At 30.5% G+C, this 8,102-nt stretch overlaps 1 long non-coding RNA gene across 1 annotated transcript; it reads left to right on the top strand.

Annotated features, from left to right (window-relative positions):
• Nucleotides 1-554: 554 nt before the first annotated feature.
• On the top strand, nucleotides 555-7,686 carry LOC117687062 (uncharacterized). The gene is made up of 3 exons (XR_010711941.1): nucleotides 555-622; nucleotides 3,732-3,950; nucleotides 7,391-7,686. It is a non-coding gene; the product is annotated as an uncharacterized lncRNA (long non-coding RNA).
• The last annotated feature ends 416 nt before the right edge of the window (nucleotides 7,687-8,102 follow it).

The following is an 8,102-nucleotide window of genomic DNA, read 5'->3' as shown; positions in this document are numbered from 1 at the left end:
CATTTTTATAGTACATATAGGACATTAGACGATACTAACCTAGACTCCTACATCAATCAAATCCGAGCTTGAGTTTAATCAATTGTTAAGATTTATGAAGATAGGGGACGATAAGCAAACACGCACTTTTTTTCAAAATGCGTCATCTTTTGGGTCTAACAAAAGTATTTTTAAAATAAATTTATTTCAAAAATTGTTATTATTGAGAAAAGAAAACAGTGTAGAAAAAATTAAGGACTTAATCGAAATTTTTAATGGCAAGGTTATGGCACAGAGAGAATTATATCACTTCATTGAAATGCATAGTTTTGTCCAATGAAAAGTTCGTTAATTTTAAAATAAAATGGATTTTATTAACATATCTATCATTTAGATAACGTTAAACCCGCTATATTAAAGTTCCATTATATTAAAATCAACCTATGCACGCAGAGTACAGACATTAACACAGTTAAAGGGGTGAAGAGAAACGTGTTAAACGAGATCGATCGGAATGCATTACATACAGATCGTAAGTTTAAAAAATGTGACCTTTCTTTTTTTTAAATTCCTATAGATAATTTTGATCATCGGACCGAGGTATCACACAATCAAACAAGAGAAAGAATCAGCGAAGAAAAAAGTAATATATAAATTTTTTCATTACAATTTACGTTAATTTTTTTAAACAAAATAATCAGAGTTTAAAAAGGACTCTATCACAATTTATTTTTGACTTCATTGCTTTGAAATATGATTTATTTACATAATCTATTAATATTTAAACACTGTGCCGGATAATTATGCTAGTGCCAAAGTGGCATTTTGGCACCCGCTTAAGATGCAGTTTCGGAAAAATCCATTTATAACAAATGATAGACCATTGTCTACTGAGTATATAACCACTTTTGCTTTTAGTGTGTTTCACCTGACAAGTGAGATATTTACTTTTAAAAATTAATATCCCATCGGAAAATGATAATTCTTTGATTGATTCTCCTAGAGGAAATATTGACAATCCTATAGGATTTATTAAAAGTCCTATAGAAATTATTTTTCCAATAGGAGAATGGTATTTCCTGTAGGATTTTGATTCAGACATGTGGTTTTCCTATAGGATATTAAGTTTTCCTATCGGATTTTATCAAATCCTATCGGAATCGAAATTACTACAGGAAGTTCTTGTATTCCAATAGGAAATTTCAAATATTGTTTTTCCTGAAGGAAAAATTATTTTCCTATAGGAATTTATTTTTAAAGGTAAATATCTTACCTGACAGGTGAGATGCAATGATAACAAAGGTGGTTGTTAACTCTTTAAGCAATGGCCTATCATATGGCATTTTTGAGTTTTTCGATATATGCAGCTTAAGCGGGTGCAAAAATGCCACCTTGGCATTGGCAAAATTATCCGGCACAGTGTTTTTAGTTCTTGCAGCTTTTATGTGAATACTTTCTGGTACTCTTAATGCCTGCAATTTTTTGGTTTTATTTTTTCTTCTTTTGAGTGGTTATATATATTATTTTCTTTTAATTCAAAACATATTTTATTGAAACATCAAATAAATTGGGTAACGGACATATCGAAATGATAACTTTCTTTAAAATAGAAAGTCATTGAGTGATGTATAAAAATAATCTTTAGAGTAAAGTATTACCAGGTTACAGACTAATAAATAATTAAAGTATTTTGTAAACAAGATAATGGATGATTTTGGAATTTAATCATTATTTTGACCTTTAGTACATATATAAGTTGTATTTATACAATTGTTTAATTTATACATGTATACATTCATACTTAAATTCACAACAGTGATTTTTTTTAATTTACTAAATATATCATAATAATTACTGAATAAGTTAAATGCATGTATCTTTAGACAAAAAAGCTTAGAAGCTCTAATATATTTGTGAACAGAACAAGGTAAAAAATTACAATATAATTAAATATGAAGAGTCAGAACTACCTTAAAGAACAAACATAATAAAAAAGGGTAAATTTACATCATTGAATTACTTGAAAAGGTAATTTCTCTGTAAAGTGTATCTTGGACATTTGAGAAAAAAAAATTAAAAAAAGGTATATTTCCTGCAGATTCAGACCCACAGTATAAATATTGACTCTTATCAATTAAACATTCTTACATAAGGGAGCATTTAAATTACTAGCTTTATTCCGTAAGTGATATCAAAATATATACAGTAAAACACGTTTACTGTAAAAGATCACGCATATAACGAATTGACGCTTATAGCAAATCACTCGTATTTCCTTGGCCAAATTTATATCAATATATTAATAATTCTTACCGTTATTGCAAAACTGAATATAACAAATTCACGGATATAACTAAATGATATTTATTGACATTTAGATAAAATAACACATATTTCCCGTTGTATATAACGAATATATTGAGTTTTGTTTTTACACATTTTCACATGGACGCACACAGCAGTAAACACATGCGTCCGTTTGTGATGTATAAGCAAGGGGATAATTAATTCATAATCAATATAGATTAAAGTGAGAATGTTGCACGATTTCTTTTTTGTTTTTTTTTTAAATGTGAATTAAAAATAGTAAACAACGTTTATAAACCATTAGAATTATCAATTGAATCTGTTATTTCCCATTAGCTTTAAATATCTGCGATAGAGGCCCCAAGCGGGATAATTATGCCAACAAGTGAACTTTTTTTCATTACTTAAATTATCAACGATATGTGAAATTTTAAATGAAGTTTTCATGTGATAATTTAGGTTTTAGGGTTAACTTTATTCTGTTGCAGTTACAATGTGGATACAATAACATGAGACGTGTATTTTCCATCAAAAAAAAATCTTCACTTGAAAACGAAAAATCAATAAAATGTTTGTGGTGTATGAAGGGGGAAAAAGCAACAAAAAAGACATTTGAACAAACATTTTTAGTACAATTCTTAAGAATCGTGATGCTATTTTGAAACAGTTTGATTCTTCGTCTCCCTCAAGAACACAGATGACAGGTGGTATGGGAAAAATGACCATATAAGAATAAATCAAAGTGCTTAATAATTAAAAAGGAATTCATTTTCTCATAAGACATACTTCGTATACATGTATTACTGGAATGGAAAGTGTAACACACAGGCGGAATAATAGACATCAAAGTAAAATGCATTCAAAACACTTGATTTTTTATTCAATAATGGTTGAAATGAAACGCATCCCTAACCACTGTTGAAATAATTTATTATTATGTAGATCTATAAATAATTTGTAACATACAGCTGTAGAAAAATTATTTTGAGAAAAAGGCCACGAGGTCATTTTTCTTCATACTAAACATGAAGAAAACTTACCCCTCACGAAAAAAAATCCCCATCATAAACACTAATAGATATAGGTTACTCTATACATCAAAATTGTCATTCGAAGAATGACCTATATTCTCGTGAAAAGACAGAAGAGACAGCATGCATAGGATGATGAAAGCTGGAGACTTCCGATTCCAGTAATCTAAAAAGGAAACAAAACAAAGTGTAGAGGTCTTAAATAGTGAAAAATAAATGACATTCAAATATTTTTGGGAACAACTGTCGTAGTCATCCGGTCGCATTGTGAAGGAAATTGAAAAAAGTAGACTTTCAAAACATTGATTAGAATATATCATAAAAATTCCATTAATCAAAATACTTTAATGAAGGATTTTATTACATGTATTATTGCAGTAACTTTGCAATTCATTTTTAAATTATTATTTTCAGTTATTGATTATTGCAAATCAGATGATGAAAACGACGACTTTGAGAATTTTTGTAAACAGTTTCTTCCGAACGACATTACAGTGAAAAAAATACGACAAAGACAGCAAAGCCCAAAACTACTAGCGATGGTGCTTATCCCAATAGTAGATGGACGAGATAACTTATTAGAGTATCTTCGAAAATTAATCGACGACACAATATCCAACAATCATATAAATGGTAAATAGTTTATTTCTTTTATTTTTATTTTTAAGGTAGTACAAAACAGAATTCAAAAAGGAAAACAATATCTTCAGAAACCTTCGTGTAATTCAACCATTTTACGATATGCGAATTCTTTAAGACTCTAAACAAGGTGAAGCGTGTATAGAAACAAAATATGAATCGTCCTATACTGAGTACTGTATTCGCAATGACTTTAGTTAGCCCCCTCACTGTTACAGAGCAAAAATGACATGATTTGGTGAAATATAACGTAACGTCAATTGTTTCATTTATGTAATTTAATCATAATTTTGACAAAGTATTTCAGTTTGCCCTGCAAAATGGCAGTACCACAGTTATTGTGAAGGGGTCTTATAGTCAACCCGCGTTTCTGGTTATCCAGGTCTGAAAAGTTCTACTCCATTTGCTCACCAGAGGTCGTGCTTCGCAAGCGTTCATTTAATCAAAACTAAAATATCGCAGTCAAGAAACGAATTGCCTGATAATATTGATTCAACAGATGTCAGCTCCTAATTTCTTTGTGAACTCGAAGTTCCCAGTAAATATACATGTATACACTCATTGCGTAATAATTCATTGTAAGCATATCATTTTTAAGCAAATTTCCACTTTTTCTCTCATTTTTGCTATTTCGAGCTAGTTTATCGGAAATGAAAGTAGGTCTTGAATTGATTTTAAACTAACTACTTATAAGGTAAAATTCAATTATAGGTGCGCACACCAATTGTTTCGTGTTGAAATACCAAAGGTGTAAGCAGTTACTATACTGCAGGCTTATTTTATTGGTAAAAAGAACAAATTTTCTCTTTTCCCTATAGAGTCTTGACACCGTATTTTGTCTAGAAGACGGTATTAGTTTTATAGAAGAAGCTGAACTTATTTAAAGTCGACACACAACACACGATGTCAAAGACAAAACAATCGCAGATAAATCACCTAAGTAACACATGTGACATTAGAGCATTACACCTTTTGATTTTTAAGTTCATGTTTTGTGTAAATCTTTGAAAAGTTTGATTTATTTTCGACATTTCATATATAAAATCAAGGGATTTGTTAACACATTTTGGGGAAAACCATTAAGTTTACATTTTTCACAAACATCGTAATACATTAGCGCAATATCAAACTCTTTTTTTGTACCTCCATATGATGTGCAAACAAATGTCACATGTACACTATGAGTATTTTGTTTATTGTACAAGTTCCTCTTCTTCATTTCTTAATTCCTTCATATGGCATTTTTGTATGACTAGTTAGAGATTGATCAACATCCCTTCCAGCTCCACCCATCAGCTGAACCAAAGTACCCATCTCTCTTTGAAGACCATATCGATCGCCATTGTGAACCACCCATAAAATTACAACCATCCAAGATGGGTTTTTACAAATTAAAACAAGAGGCCCATGGGGCAACATCGCTCACCTGAGCAACAATGTCTTATATGGGCGTTCAAAAGATAGTGTTCCATATGGCCCCTCGATACAATAACAAACAATAAATATTGTAAAGTATTCGAATTTAACACTTATTTTTACATACCTTTCATCTTTGACATTGTACCTTTATGGAATACCATTTTTACCAACAAAAAAAAAGAAAACCCTATGCAAGATTTAAAAAGCTAAACTTTTGGTAGGGGTACTCTGTAAACTTCCAATTCCCTATATTTCAGTTCTGCCCCTCTCCCCTTCCTCCTTCCCCCACTTTATAAAGCGATCAACTTACTCATTTCATTGATAAATGCACTCAAATGAAAAATGTTGTCACGTGTCATGTAAAAGAGTTATCAAAGTCAATGCACTGTCAGGCACATTACTCTATTTTTTTAAGGCCCACACATTATTTTCATCTTTATTAAAAAACAATAAGTGGCTACCAACCAGGATGATTTTACGTTGTTATATTTTCTTAGGAATAACGATAATGCCTTTATCTCCGTAACAAAATGTGTCAGAACTACGGAAACTGTTTTAACGGTGTTTTTTTTTTACTCTTGTCTGAAAAAACTTTCAAAATTAATGTGGAATTCATATAATCCATTGTATAAAGAGGGGACCCAGAAAGCAGTTAAGCATACCATCTTTTAATTTTTTTGTACAAGTATTTAACGTTAAGCGAGACATTTTTTATGATCAACCAAAATTTTAGCGATCAAAAGATACAGAACTCACAATTTTGCAAGATTTTTAACTTGGTATTTTCTATTCAGCATTTAAAATGTAAAAAAAAATATGGCCTCATATCTGTGTACAAAACACTGTATCTTCCAAATATGGCTAATAAATAGAACTTGTAAATGATGGTGGCATATGGATTAACAAAAGGTAGAGTCTCCTAGATCATCGTGACTTTACCCAAAATATTTTAGTACATATTTTATTTTCCAGAAATCGCATTGATTTCATTCACTTTATATTCTGTGAGAAACAGTGCGTTACATATTTCTTCAATAATTTTCTTTCTTTTCTCTGTCAACTCCATTTTCAACAACATGCCGGTGTATGTATCTCGCAACCTTTTTACTCGCAAGGAACGATAGTTTGTGAAACTCTCTAGATGACCGCAACGGAATTGCTGAATCTTCCAAGGGAGTATTAGAAAATACGAATCTGACGCCTGCTTAACGAATATGGCACACTCCATTTTTTTCGAAGAAATAGATGTTTACATATTTTTTTTTTATTTATTTATTTAATTAAATATATTACTCATTTTATTGACATTTGTAAGATGGCTTTTGAATATCCAACAATTTACATGTACATTTTAAAATATAAATAATTGTGTGTATTTTCATGACTTAAGTATTGTTTTGCCTGGAGTATCAGATACCTTATACGCAACTTTGATTTAGATAAAAGGGTAGAGTTTTTTTAACTTGGTATATGGATTACGTTTTAATGCTAAATAATTGCTGCAATGTTGAAAGAATCGAAAAAAATGTGAAATGTTTACGTTTACTGTTTTGTACTACCATTCGAACATTTGCCGATTCTGTTTTAAAAACTTAAATATTAATTATTCATATAAAATAAAAGAAAACAAACTTGAAGCAATTGTTACAGACTAATCCACACTTTACAAAAGTTCTGTCCCTTGGCCGCCATCTTTGGGGAAAACCCCACATATTCCTCACAGTAGCCTTTGAAGTTTAGTGGGTTGTAACTTCGTCATTTGACATTAGAAATCCGTTTGCGTTGTGAGTTTTGATTGCCCCAAGTTAGGGTAACCCACACATCGAAGGAATAAATTAAATTCCAAGAGATTACTTCACAGGACGCCCAAATATTTGGTTGCATAGGGAACAGTTGTTTTTTCCCTTTTGACCTTTGGGTTGACCCCGCAAAGGGGAACAACTTTTGCAAAGTGTGGATTAGACTGTTTCAACACTTATGAAATATTTTTATAATATCTGATTTTTTTTTTAAAGAAGACGAAAAAATTTGGCTTGTTCACATTTCACATGACGGAAACAACAAAGATGACCCTATACATGTGATGAGAGAAGAGTTATTTCAGAATGTGATACGAAATATCAAAAACAATATTATTGGGGTCATTAACATTGTATACGACGTCACTTCTTCCTTCCCAGATTGTCAGACTAACAGAGATGCTGTTAAACGGTTGAAATCAGAATTAGTACATACTTGATAGACGTCTACGATATTTTTGAGTTACTCGGGTGCAGAAACGTGAAGACAATTTCTTTTTTTTTAATTTATAAACAAAAATTTGTATACATAAAAAAAAGTAAAAATACTGAAAACAAAATCTATAACATGACAACAAACAAGTATTTAGGCAAATTACATTATGGAAATACAATATTTTGTATTTAACGCACTTAAGCAATGCAAATTATTATCATGTTGATACAAAGCTTATAAGATAATTGTTATACGTATCATGAACGATAACAAATAGATGCTCCATAAAACTTCATGTTTTTGAAGAAGAATACTTTTTTGTAAATTAATGTGTTGCTAAAGATAATGTAGAAAAAAAAATGCAAGTTAATTGTGAAAGGGTTATTCACTGGAAAGTTTGATTGTTACTGTACTACGCAAGGTGTGCAAAGTGTACACATGCATATAGAGAAATCATACTACATTTGTCTGTGTATTCTATTTAGCGCTTTT

The sequence above is a fragment of the Magallana gigas genome, chromosome 1 (assembly GCF_963853765.1).
Source record: "Magallana gigas chromosome 1, xbMagGiga1.1, whole genome shotgun sequence".
In the NCBI taxonomy this organism is placed as follows: Eukaryota; Metazoa; Mollusca; class Bivalvia; order Ostreida; family Ostreidae; genus Magallana; species Magallana gigas.
The sequence above is the reverse complement of the archived record's forward strand: the minus strand, read 5'-3'. Positions and strand labels throughout refer to the sequence as shown.